This window comes from Elephas maximus, chromosome 27 (assembly GCF_024166365.1).
Source record: "Elephas maximus indicus isolate mEleMax1 chromosome 27, mEleMax1 primary haplotype, whole genome shotgun sequence".
In the NCBI taxonomy this organism is placed as follows: domain Eukaryota; kingdom Metazoa; phylum Chordata; class Mammalia; order Proboscidea; family Elephantidae; genus Elephas; species Elephas maximus.
The window spans coordinates 36,970,529-36,984,705 of record NC_064845.1 but is presented as its reverse complement, the minus strand read 5'-3'; the positions used below and the strand labels follow the sequence as shown (position 1 = coordinate 36,984,705).

Below are 14,177 nucleotides of genomic sequence, written 5' to 3'. Positions count from 1 at the left end.
ACTGCCTGACAGGGAGCACAGCAGAGGACCCCTGAGGGAGCAGGAGATCAGTGGGATACAGACCCCAAATTCTCATAAAAAGACCAAACTTAATGGTCTGACTGAGACTGGAGGAATCCCGGTGGCCATGCTCCCCAGACCTTCAGTTGACACAGGACAGGAACCATCCCCGAAGACAACTCATCAGAAATGAAAGGGACTGGTCAGCGGGTGGGAGAGAGACGCTGATGAAGAGTGAGCTAATTATATCAGGTGGACACTTGAGAGTGTGCTGGCAACTCTTGTCTGGAGGGGGGATGGGAGGATAGAGAGAGGGAAGCCGGCAAAATTGTCAAGAAAGGAGAGACTGAAAGGGCTGACTCAAGAGGGGGAGAGCAAGTGGGAGTAGGGAGTGAGATGTATGTAAACTTATATGTGACAGACTGATTGGATTTGTAAACGTTCACTTGAAGCTTAATAAAAGTTATTAAAAAAAAAAAAAAAAAAAAGAGCAGGACAGGGTAGAACTGCCCCACAGGATTTCCACGGCTGTAAATCTTTAGGTAAGCAGACTCACATCTTTCTCCCACAGAGTTGCTAGTGGGTTCCAAGGACTGACCTTTTGGCTAGAGGCCCAGTGCTTAACCGTCCTGTCACCACAGCCCCTTACACACCTTAACCTCTTCTAAAACCTGAGTCTGGAGACAATATGTGTAGGCCCTGTGGGGAGAGAGAACACCAGATATCCTCATGAGCAAATGGGGAGCCACAGCCCCTGGTAGGACATGGTGACAGAGCCGGGGAGGTTCCTCACTCCAGAACCTTCTGTCCTAGTCCAGTTTCCTATGGAGAGGCTTCCTCCCGGGGTCAGTGCTTTCCGGGTTGAAGTTAGCACAGAGGCTGTTCGGGGTTGGCGCTGACAAGAGTCTAAGCGCAGGTTTCAAACCGTGCCTGGTCAGGATACAGATATTCTTCTGCAAAGTCTGGGTACATGTGTGCAAACCTGTCAGCAAAAGAGATTCTTCTCATCTTCATCCACACCGCTGAAGAGGTCTATCAGAAGCAGCTCTGCCACGCCCAAGGCCGTCTTCAGAATGCAGGACAGGTCTTCCTCATTTATGCAGCCGTCCCATCTTGAATGGCAGCTGGATGGTGTCCAGAGTCTCAGACGCTCTGCAGACCACGGACAAGGCGATCACATATTCCCGCAGGTCTATCTTGCCACCTCCGCTCTCGTCAAACAGTGAGAACATGCAGTCCAGCGTGTCGGAAAGGGGTACCTCCAAGTACTCCGTGAACTCCACAAGTCAGTCTTCTCGCCCTTCTTCACCTTGCGCTTTCTGATCTTTTTCAGGGTTTTCTAGCTTTAGCCCCAGGCCTCTCACAAGCCTGGCGAATTCTAGAAGGCAAGTGTCGTAGGGAAGACGGACTGTCCTTCCGCTGGGGCCAGCTAACAATCCTCAAACGTGAAATCCATGATGGAGACGCCCAGGGTCTCTGCCATGACGCGCCTCATGCTGCTGGCGTATAGCACCGGGCTCCTCTTCACCTTGGAAGGGTGGTAAACTGGGAGAAACTCAATTTCCACCTAACTGTGAAACTGACACAGGGCGAGCCACAGCATTTCCAGCACTCCAGGTCCTTGCCACGTCCACATGATCGTGTCCAGCTTATTTGTGTATCCTAAAACCACAGGCTGGACAGGAACACCAAGGATAAACACACCAGTCATGAAGGTAGTTTCACAGGTCCCATTGGTACAAGTACCTTCTGGAAAAATCATTGTCATAACTTCCCATTGGACTAAGCCCCTTTCTTTATCTCTTCCACTGTTTTCCTGCACAAGTCCTGGTCTGATCCGGACACACTGGCCGGATGTACTTGATCAGAGTTCCCCATATGGGGATACCCCTGCTCTCTGCCTTCATCACGATGGACGACATGGTCATGGTCACGGGAACGGCGTCGAAGTACGAGGGGTGTGGTGCCAAGGGCCAGGATGGCCGCCTCAGTCGGTAGGGCCTGTCACCCCTTCTGGGCCACCGGGTGGAAGCCGCCGGCATATCACGTGGTCTGCATGACTGCCTTGAGCGGGAAGTCCACGACCTTCTGCCACAAGCCAGCGGCTCTTCTGGTTCTCTCTCAGCAAATCCCAGTGAAGGTACAAAAGCGAAGGACCAGGCGAACAGCATCATGAAGGTGGCAAACAGGAGTCGGATGGGGAAGAGGGTCAGCGTCATGATGGCGATCTGGGCCTTCTGCAGAGTGCTGAAGCGCAGCTCGTGCCTGAAGGGGTTCTACCCTGGGGGTGACAGCCACCGCTTCACCTGCACCTGCGCTGGAGGAGTTGGCGGCTGAGACAGAGCGGCCTCTGGCAGGTCTCCCCAGCCGCAGAGCCACCACCGTGAGAAGAGCCCGAGCGGACCGAGCGGACCGAGGCAGAGGGCGGGCAGACCCCTTATAATTCTTCTCATTTCTGTAGGGTTGGTAGTGGTGCCCCCTCTTTCATTCCTGATTTTGGTAATCGGTGTCTTCTCTTTCGTTTTCTTGGTCAGTCTGGCCAAAGGTTAAAGGTTTGTCAATTTTGTTGATCTTTTCAAAAAGCCAACTCTTGGTTTATTTGATTTTCTCTGGGTTTTTCTTTCAGCCACAGTATTATTTCATCCCTCTTGCTTGCTTTGTGTTTAGCTTGCTCACTGTTTTGTAGTTTCCATTTGAGACTTCTTTCTATCACAGGCATTTAAAGTTATACATTTCTTTACAAGCAATGCTTGAGATACATCCCATATGTTTTGATATGTTGTGTTTTTGTTTTCATTAAGTCCAAATTATTTTTAATGTCTCTTCTGTTTTCTTCTTTGATGCATGGATTATTTTGAAGTGCGTAAATTTTCAAGTATTTGGTGTTTTCTCATATTTCTTTCTGTTGTGGATTTCTAATTTAATTCCATTGTGGTCAGAGAATCAGAGAACACACTTTGCATAATTTCAGTCTTTTTAATTTTATTGAGACTTGTTTTTGGCTCCTGTACAAGGCCTACCCTGGAAAATGTTCCATGTATACTTGAAAAGAGCTTGTGTTCTGCAGTCCCTGGGCATTTTATAAATATCAGTTATGTCAAGTTGATGAGTAGTGTTAAAGTCTTCTGTAGTTATTCCATCAATGACTGAGAGTGGGGTATTGAAAGTCCTAACTATTATTGATAAATTGTCTATTTCCTCTTTTAATCCTTCCGGTATCTGCTTCATGCATTTTGGGGGTCTGTTGTTGAAGGACATTTATAATTGTTATATATTCTAGATGTATTGACTATCAAAAAGGTCCATAGTAATATTTGTTTTAAAGTCTATTTAATGTGATATTAATATAGCCATTCCAGCTCTCTTATGGTTACTATTTACATACTATATCTTTTTCTATTCTTTACTTTCAACCTACTTGTGTCTTTGAATCTAAGGTGTTCCTCTTGTAAGCAGCAAGACCCATTGTTGGATCTTGCTCTTTTATCCAGTCACATAATCTCTGCCTTTGGACTGCGTGTTTAGTCCATTCAATTTTAACGTTCTCATTGATACGGTTAGGTTTTCTTTTGCTATTTTGCTAGTTGTTTTCTGTTTGTTTCAATGAAGTAATAGAACAATTAAAGTTTTAAGTTTAATAAGAAGCATCAATATATTTGGAAACTACTAAATTATTTCTCACTAAAGAAAAATCCAAAAGAGAAGAAATGACTCACACTTCTGTCATTCAAACTTAACTTCACTTAACATTGTGGTATATTTTCTTCCAGTCTTTCTTATTCTTCATAGATATTTGTCTGCTTTTTTTCCTCCCAGAGTTTATATCATACTACACATACAATTATTGTATATTTTCTTACAGAAGTATATTATATGCATTTTGCATGGGTTTGAACCACAGAAGAGCCATCACCAGCCAAGATACCCTTGAAGCAGTCATGTGGAAGACTTTTTGAATAAATGAAGTGGCTCTGAATGGTCCTGTTGCTTAAATGACTGCACTTATCAAAAAGTTGAATATGTCAGAAGGTTGAGACAAACGGTTAATGTGCTTGGCTGCTAACTGAAAGGCTGGAGATTCGAGTCTACCCAGAGGCGCCTCAGAAGAAAGGCTTTTGGGTCTAGTTCCAAAAAACAATCAAACATTTAAAACCCTATGGAGTATAGTTCTACTCTGACACATGTGGGGTCTCCATGAGTCAGAATCAGCCTGACAGCAACTGTTTGGGGTTAAAAGGCAAGGTGTCTGAACAGCACCTGCTGCATCAAGTCTTTGTACTACACACCTGGTCTCTGGGTCCTGTGTTTTTAGCTTCCTATTTACTTTTTTAAATAAAAGAAAGATGTTTGCTTTTGTAAGTTTGGTAAAATTCACCTGTAAAATGGCTGGGCTTACTGTCTTGAGGGAGTGGTGTGGATAGTTGTCTACTACTGATTTTATGTAAATGCTGATATTAAGCTTATTGATTTTATTTAAACCTTTTGTCTCTTTGTCTATTAGTTTTTGATGGTGCATTTGCTGATTCTCCAAGTAGTTTCACCAAATTATGCTTGTTGTAGAGAGATTCTCCAATTCTGTTAGAGTAAAATCAAAGACATTTATTGAAGCCAATATGTCATTCAAATGGAGACCGTGAAAACCTCAGAGTCCAAAGCTCATGGATCCAAGGGAGAGAGTGCAAATTACACAATAGTTATATGCCATAGGAGGAACTACAAAACACAATATTCTGATTGGTTTACAGTGACTGAAATCAATCAAAGGTGGGAGAAAGCAAAACATGATTTTTAACATTAGTGGTTACATATAGCTAAAAAAAAAAATTCATACATTAATTGGCTAAAGGACAAAATTGCAAGGTATGTGTTTGTGGAGAAGGTCTCATAACCATCACAAAATGATGACATGATGATGGCGTAACAGATCCTGTCGGGAACAGATTGCTAAACATTACCTTGCTCAGAACAGAAGATTTTCTGGACTGATTTAACACAAAAACTTTCAATAAGGTTTGGTTACAGACACCAGGACATGTAATATCCACATTCTTAGCCTGACCACAAAGAATAGAGTTTCCTTAATGACAGGGTTGGTTCCTAAGCAACAGGGTTTGAATCTGTGTGAAAGATTATACTAAGCTTTAGCATTTTTTTTTTTTTTTTTTTTTTAGCATTAGTTAACCCATTTTACTTTACATCAGATGCCTCTTTTGATTTTATATTCCACATCATTCTGTTCTTTTGATCAAGGGTTCTGAAGAGCATCCTTTGTTCACAGTTATGGGCATAATGTCTTCTGCATGAGTTTGTCAATATGCTACTCCCAGGTGGTGGCTCAACCTTCATAATTTATGCCTTTCTAGTTTTTCACGTTAAGCCCCTTTTCCCCCATAATCAGGGGCCATCGGTATCTTGGTTGCTGGGCAGCTCCAGTACGTCCATCATGCTATGGCTCAGCAGCTGTCTTCAGTGATTTCGGTATGGGGAGTGGATAGGGTATGGCCACATTGGAGGAACAACCTGACTTACTTTCAAATGGCTAACATAAGTCATAAGGCTTCTCTGATTTTGGGTTCCTGAATTCAGTGTTGATATGCATAATTCTTTGAGCATGATCTTGAATGCAGTGTTGATATACATAATTCTCTGAGCATGAGATGAAGCAGGGTTATCAGTTCCTGTTGTAGATGCACATCGCATAACACATTTTATAATTCCAATAAAAAAAGATTATTGTTAAAATAATTAACCCAGTTTGCGACAGAGACCGTAACCAAGAACCTGCACTATTAAGTAGCCAATTGAAGATATAAAAAAAGAATGGTAAAGTTACAGGGGGTATAGACTGTACCCAAACAGCCATTGGATGAATCTTAGCAATATCCTGTTCAACATCTCCAGTTAATCCAAGAGCAACAACAGGCGTTAGCAATGGAGCAAAACTCTCCTTGCTGGGCTAAGAGGAAATCTAGAACTATTTCATGGTCCAATACTACTTTTGCCAAGGATTCTAAAGTTTTCATTGGGCGGCCATTCCATTGGCCACATCATCAACAATTTTAGCCATACTGGCAGATAAATTGCTAATGGGATGTTCTATTGCATAGTACCAAGCCAGGGCACAACAGCACACAAGAAGGATCTCCCCATCCTGGGTAATAAATGATGGGATTATCTGAGAGGACAAGTTCTATCTTCTTTATGGATATTAATTTCAAGTTACTGTTCCATAGCAAGGTGTCATTGTATGAATGAATACTCATGGTAACTCCTAGCATCTTTAAGGTACATGGGCCTAGCATATATTCCAACCATGTAAACATGACAATGCCCAAATATAGAGTGACTTATCAGAGTTTTTCCTTGAATAAGCTGATCCTCCACACAAAAAGACACATCTAGATGGGGCACACAACATGCCTGCCCAGGTTTGAATATAAGGAAACAGGATGGACTGATTGGCCCTTCTGAGTCACTTTGCAGTTAATGAATCATCACGAATGGATAATTCTCCAAATTCCAGGGATCCTTGAGTCACGCACAAACTGAGAGTTTTTTATTATTTTTAAAATGACTATCTGCTACTACTGTAGAGTAATATTGAACACATCAAGAAAAAGATTGCATGGTGTGGGTAGAATAAAACATTCTAACCATGCATTGGTAAGATTGAAACAGGGAGTTAATGGATAAGTGGGTAATTCTGGAAGTAGCCATGATGTGACATGGATAGCCCATTTAAAGAGTTTCTCAAAATCAACAGTAAAATCAGGTGTGGATTTATAATCTAATACTGGCACAGCAAAAGGATCGGTATGATCTTGTGTAGACTGAGGGGAAGAGTGATGCATCCAGCACTCAATTAAATTGTTAGCACCGGCTACTGAAATAACTAATTTGATAAAAGCATTTTCTTACCAAGCAATAGAAAAAGGAAACAATAAAGGTATTAAAGCAGTAATGGGAGTCATGATTAGAACACAAATATGGAAAAGGAATACTACCACAAACATTCAGAAAAAATAATTGTGCCTGTAATTACCAAGGAAACCCTGATGGTGTAGTAGTTAAGGTTCAGCTGCTAACCAAAAGGTCTGCAGTTCAAATGGACCAAGTGCTCCTTGGAAACCCTATGGGGCAGTTCTACTCTGTCCTATGGGGTCGCTATGAGTCAGAAAGTATTCAGCAGCAATGGGTTTGGTTAAAATTACCAAACTAACTCCAAAAATCTCCAAAAGTTGCATAAATGTTTACCAAGAAATAATTCTTAAGTATATAACATACAGAAAAGCTAAAGCTAGAAAGATAGCAGTATATCAGAGTCTAAAGCTTAGCCACCTGCATGTTCCAGCTCCATGACCTGGGGTAAGTCATCCACTCTTGTAGTCATCTACTTCATGTTTGAACACAAGTGAATTTCACTTTGAGTTCTTCTGTGACTTCTAGTACAAACAGGTGCTGTAGTCTTTTTCAGTTGAGATAAATGGACCCACTCCTTAACTCCTCGTAATTTAGCCACACAAGGATGAATTAGGGGGAATAGGTATGGACCCTTCCAACAAGGCTCAAGTGAATCCTTTAATTGGTGTGTCTTCCAATAAACATAGTTGCTAGGTCCAAGAGGAGGCATTGTACCTCCGCCATCAAATGCTTGCTTGAGGAGCATACTCCTTGGCATAATGAATTAAGGCCTGGCAATATTTTAATAAATTGGCTTCGATCAAATCTGAATCAGCAGTTCCTGATAAATAAGGTAAATTCATTGGCTACCCTGCAATTATCTCATAAGGGGTCAATTTATGAGGGTCAGGTCAGCCACACTGAAGACGAAAGTTTTGCCAATTAGGTCTTTATGATACCATTGTTCCGTTCTACAAATCCAGAGGACTGCGTGTGGTAAGAACAATGGAGCTGACAAAAAACAGGAAATATTTTACAAATAGCAGCAATCACTTGTCCAGTAAAGTGGGGTACCTAAATCACTGCAAAGGATGGCTGGAGCCGCAAGTGCGAACGATATTTTCCAGCAATTTCTTAGCCACAAAAGTTGCCATAGCTTGGTGACGGGGAAAATCTTCTACTAAATGTGAATATCCACAAATCACAACTAAAACAAATGTATAACCATTGGAGGAAGTTAGTTGAATAAAATCCACTTACTATTTGAACACAGGTCCTATTAGCAATGGGTATCTCCCAAGAGATACCCTGATGATGAGGGTATCCCTCTGGTGACGGTTGGTAGATTTTACCTCCATTATACTCAGAACAAACAGAACACAGCCTCGCTACTTGATTTGAAGCCTTCCAAAGTGTCCCCAAAAATATTTATGTAAAATTCCCATTGTCTTGTCCCTGCTCCATGATCCTTCACATGAAAGGTCATGACCAAAGGATGTGTAAGTCCTTGAAGATAACTGGTTTTGAATCTGGCCTTTCCCAAAGGAAGGTATTCTTACTAATTTTACAACTGACCTGTCATGGATTGAATTGTGTCCCCCCAAAATATGTGTATCAATTTGGCTAGGCTCGATACCAAGTATTGTGCGGCTGTCCACAATTTTGTCATCTGATGGGATTTTCCTGTGTGTTGTAAATCCTATTTCTATGATGTTAATGAGATGGGATTAGTAGCAGTTATGTTAATGAGGCAGGACTCAATATACAAAATTAGATTGTATCTTAAGCCAATCTATTTTGACATACCAGACAGAAGTGAGCAGACAGACACAGGGACCTAACACAATCAAGAAGCAGCACCAGGAGAAGAGTGCGTCCTTTGGAACTGAGGTTCCTGCACTAAGAGGCTCCTAGACCAAGAGAAGATTGATGACAAGGACCTTCCTCCAGGGCTAACAGAGAGAGAAATCCATCGTCTGGAGCTTGCACCCTGAATTCTGTCTTCTAGCTTCCTAGACTGAGAGAATAATTCTGTCTTAAAGCCATCCACTTGTGGTATTCCTGTCATAGCAGCCCTAGATAACCAAGACAGAATTTGTTACCAGGAGTGAGGTACTGCTCTAAAAGATACCTAAAATATGGATGCAGAGGAGGGAGTGACCAAAATGGTGGAATAAACAAATGCTTCCAGTGAGCCCTCTTACAACAAAGACCTGAAAAAACAAGTGAAATGAGTATATTTATGACAAGCCAGGAGCCCTGAACATCAAAGGCAGGTTAGAAAATGAACTGAGAGTCAGGGGGAGGAAGAGACATTTCAGAAGCAGAGAGGCGTTACTGGACCTGAATCACTGGGAGCACTCAGGCACCATTCCTGGGAGTGGCTGTGGCAGGCTGGTACTAGTGTTTGGCAGCAGTTTCCTCAGGGAGAAGCAGCCAGCCACACAGCCTACTCATACCTCTGGAACCAGAGAAGAACAGTGCTCTTGGCAAAAGGTAAGTACCTGCGTATATTTTACCACACCACCCCCTCCCCGATCCCAAGCTGGCTCCAGCAGATGATTTCCCTGGCTCTGAGATAGGCCCTATTCAGCACCTAGAGCCATTCTCCCAGCCTTGGAGAAGGAATAAATTTGCAATTAGGGGAAAAGATAATTTGCCAGCTCCATTAACCAGAAGAGCTCAGGACAGGAGCGGCTCCTGTCTAGGCATAAACGGTCCATGGACTTTGAGTACCTTTCCCCTCTGCATGGACTTGTGTAGGCCTATTTCAGGAGAGTAGGCCCTCCTTGGCAGACTACAACTGTTTCAGCTGTGTGGTTGAGAGGTGAGAATTTGATGTTTGACATTGCTTTGCTTATTACACAGGGTCCTCACCTACCCACATCAGGGGCTAGAGGGCTGGAGGCTCCACTCAGGTCACCCAGCCACCCGTGACAAGGATCCAAGGAGAACTGGTACCTCCCAGTCCTTACAACCAAAAACATTGGGTGCCCATGGTCTGTCTGCAGAGCCCCCCACCCCCCACCTATAGGCTCGAGGGAACAGGGACATGCTTTCCTCAGAGACATGTGGGGGACGATTCTCAGGACCCCGGCCTTGTTCAGAGTATGATGCCCTGCTGCAACCAGGTACCAGTACCTACACCAATCACCCCTGCCCCTCTAAGACTGTAGGACAAAGCCTGTACCACATATTGATAATCGGCTACCTGGACACCTGAGCTGAATTCATGCAAGAAAATTGAATGGACCCCTAGACTGATATACCTGATAACAGCTGTAGCCATCCAGGGACAGGACATCAGAGCTCCAAAGGTGAAAATAATCAAGCTAGCTCACCCAGGCAACCCATTTGGGAATATCAGAACAAACCAAAGCAAAAAGCTACAACACAGTAAGCAAACATAAAATAAACTAATACAATAACTTATAGATGGCTCAGGGACAACAGTAGATATCAAGTCACATAAAGCAACAGACCATGATCACCTCAACAAGCTCTCAAAACAAAGAATCAAGGGATCTTCTAGATGAAAGTGCCTTCCTGGAATTGCCAAAGGCAGAATACAAAAGATTAATATACAGAACCCTTCAAGACATCAGGAAGGAAATGAGGAGATACGCAGAACAAGCCAAGGAACACACAGATAAAGTAGCTGAAGAAATGAAAAAGGTTATACAAGAACATATTGAAAAATTTAATAAGCTGGAAAAATCCATGGACAGACAGCAATTAGAAACTCAGAAGAGTAACAATAAAATTACAGAAGGAGCAAATGAATAGAAAGTCAGAGGAGCAGAACTGAGCAAGTGGAAAGCAGAATCTCTGAAGTTGAAAATAAAGCACTTGGCACCAATATATTACAAGAAAAATCATATAAAAGAATTTGAAAAAAATGAAGAAACCTTAAGAATCATGTGGGACTCTAACAAGATAAATAACCTATGAATGACTGCAGTACCAGAACAGGGAGGGATAACAGAAAATACACAGAGAATCATTGAAGATTGTTGGCAGAAAACTTCCCTGATATCGTGAAAGATGAAAAGATATCTCTCTAAGATGCTCATCGAATTCCACATAAGGTAGATGTTAAAAGAAAGGCACCAAAACATATTATAGTCAAACTTTCCAAAACCAAAGATAAAGAGAGAATTTTAAGAGCATCTAGAGATAAACGAAAAGTCACCTACAAAGAAGAGTCTATAAGAATAAGCTCGGAGTACATGGCAGGAACCATGCAGGCAACAAGGCAATAGGATGCCTTATATAAAAAACTCAAGGCAAAAAATTGCCAGCCAAGAATCATATATCCAGCAAAACTGTGTCTCAAATATGAAGGTCAAATTAGGACATTTCCAGATAAACAGAAGTTTAGGGAATTCATAAAAACCAAACCAAAACTACAAGAAATACTAAAGGGAGTTCGTTGGTTAGAAAATCAATAATACTAGGTATCAGCCCAAGACTAGAACACTGGGCGGAGCATCAGAAGTCAACCAAGACAGTGAAATCAAAAAAATAAATCAAAATTTAAAAAACACTCAAGAGTAAGTGGGAGTATGGAGTAAGATGTATATAAGCTTATATGTGACAGACTGACTTGATTTGTAAACTTTCACTTAAAGCACAACAAAAATTATTTTAAAAAAAGCTCAAAACAGGGAAAAAGTGATGTTATTATGTAAAAGAAGACAACATTAAAAAAATAAAGAGGGACTAAGAAATGTAGTCATAGACCTTCCATATGGAGACAAATACAAGGCAATACACCGAAATAAAAGTCAGGTTTAAATTTAGAAAAGTAAGGGTAAATAATAAGGTAACCACAAAAGAGACAAACTATCCAACACATGAAAATAAAATGCAAGAAAAAAATACAGACTCACCAAAAAAAAAAATCAACAACAAGGAATATGAGGAAAGGTAAACTATTCAGCACGTAAAATTAAGTGCGAAAAAGAAACTGTCAACAACACACAAAAAAAGACATCAAAATGACAGCACTATATTCATTAAAGAAAAAAAATTCATACCTATCCATAACTATGCTGAATGTAAATGGACTAAATGCACCAATAAAGAGATGGAGAGTGCCAGAATGGGTTTAAAAAAAATCCCTCTATATGCTGCTTACGAGAGACACACCTTAGACTTAGAGACACAAACAAACTAAAACGCAAAGGGTGCAAAAAAATATATCAAGCAAACAACAATCAAAAAAGAGCAGGAGTGGCAATAGTAATTTGTGACAAAAGAGACTTTAAAGTTAAATCCATCGGAAAGGATAAGGAAGGACACTATATAATGATTAAAGGGACAATATACTAAAAAGATATAACCATATTAAATATTTTTGCACCCAATGACAGGGCTGCAAGATACATAAAACATGCTCTATCAGTATTAAAAAGTGAGAGAAACAGTGCCACAATAATAGTAGGAGACTTCAACACACCACTTTCGATGAAGGACAGGACATACGGAAAGAAGCTCAATAAAGACACAGAAGATCTCGATGCCACAATCAACCAACCCGACCTCATAGACATATACAGAACACTCCACCCAACAGCAGCCACGTATACTTTCTTTTCCAATGCACATGGAACATTCTCTACAATAGACCACAGAATCCAAAAGATTGAAACATTCCAAAGAATCTTCTCTGACCATAAGGCCATAGAACTAGAAATGAATAACAGAAAAAGCAGGGAAAAGAAATCTAATACTTGGAAACTGAACAATACCTTGCTCGAAAAAGACTGGAGTATAGAAGACATTAAGGACAGAATAAAGAAATTCACAGAATCCAATGAGAATGAAAACACTTCCTATGAGAACCTTTGCGACACAGTAAAAGCAGTGCTCAGAGGTCAATTTATATCAATAAATGAACACATACAAAAAGAAGAAAGGGTCAAAATCAAAGAATTATCCCTACAACTTGAACAAATAGAAAGAGAACAACAAAAGAAATCCTCAGACACCAGAAGAAAACAATAAAAATTACAGCAGAGCTAAATGAAATAGAAAACAGAAAAACAATTGAAAGAATTAACAAGACCAAAAGCTGGTTCTTTGAAAAAATCAACGAAAGTGATAAACCATTGGCCAAAGTGACAAAAGAAAAACAGGAGAGGAAGCAAATAGCCCCAATAAGAAATGGGATGCATGATATTTCAACAGACCCAACTGAAATTAAAAGAATCATATCAGATTACGATGAAAAATTGTACTTTTACAAATTTGAAAACCTAGAAGAAATGGATGAATTCCTAGAAACACACTACATACCTAAACTAACACAAACAGAGGTAGAACAACTAAATAGACCCATAACAAAAGAAGAGATTGAAAAGGCAATCGAAAAACCTCCAACAAAAAAAAGCCCTAGCCTGGATGGCTTCACTGCAGAGTTCTACCAATCTTTCAGAGAAGAGTTAACGCCACTACTACTAAAGGTATTTCAGAGCATAGAAAAGGACGGAATACTTAAAAACTCATTCCATGAAGCCACCATATCCCTGATACCAAAACCAGGGAAAGACACCACAACAAAAGAAAATTATAGACCTATATTCCTCATGAATGTAAATGCAAAAATCCTCACCAAAATTCTAGCCAATAGAATTCAACAACATATCAAAAAATAATTCACCATGAGCAAGTGGGATTCAGGGATGGTTCAACATTAGAAAACAATTAATGTAATCCACCACATAAATAAAACAAAAGGCAAGAATCACATGATTTTATCAATTGATGCAGAAAAGGCATTTGACAGAGTTCAACACCCATTCATGATAAAACTCTCAGCAAAACAGGAATACAAGAAAAATTTGTCAACATAATACAGGGCATTTATACAAAGCCAATAGCCAACATCATCCTAAATGAAGAGAGCCTGGAAGCATTCCCCTTTAGAACGGGAACCAGACAAGTATGCCCTTTATCACCACTCTTGCTCTGGCTGGAGGTCCTACCCAGAGCAATTAGGCGAGGTAAAGAAATAAAGGGCATCCAGATTGGTAAGGAAGAAGTCAAAGTATCTGTATTTGCAGATGACATGATCTTATACACAGAAAATCCTAAGGAATCCTCCAGAAAAATACTGAAACTAATAGAAGAGTTCAGCAGAGAATCAGGATACAAGATAAACATAAAAAATCCATTGGATCCCTCTACACTAACAAAAAGAACATCGAAGAGGAAACCACCAAATCAATACCATTTACAGTAGCCCCCAAGAAGATAAAATACTTAGGAATAAA

General features: G+C 40.7%; 2 protein-coding genes and 1 pseudogene across 3 annotated transcripts in view; 2 read left to right on the top strand and 1 right to left on the bottom strand.

The window, feature by feature from the left end:
- Nucleotides 1–14,177, top strand: part of LOC126068466 (uncharacterized) — a 1,054,989-nt gene that overhangs the window by 669,587 nt on the left and 371,225 nt on the right. The gene's annotated exons all lie outside the window — the stretch shown is intronic.
- The window catches only part of LOC126068451 (ral guanine nucleotide dissociation stimulator-like), a 480,137-nt gene that overhangs the window by 383,357 nt on the left and 82,603 nt on the right, over nt 1–14,177 (top strand). The gene's annotated exons all lie outside the window — the stretch shown is intronic.
- Nucleotides 810–2,219, bottom strand: LOC126068458 (lysophosphatidylcholine acyltransferase 1-like; annotated as a pseudogene).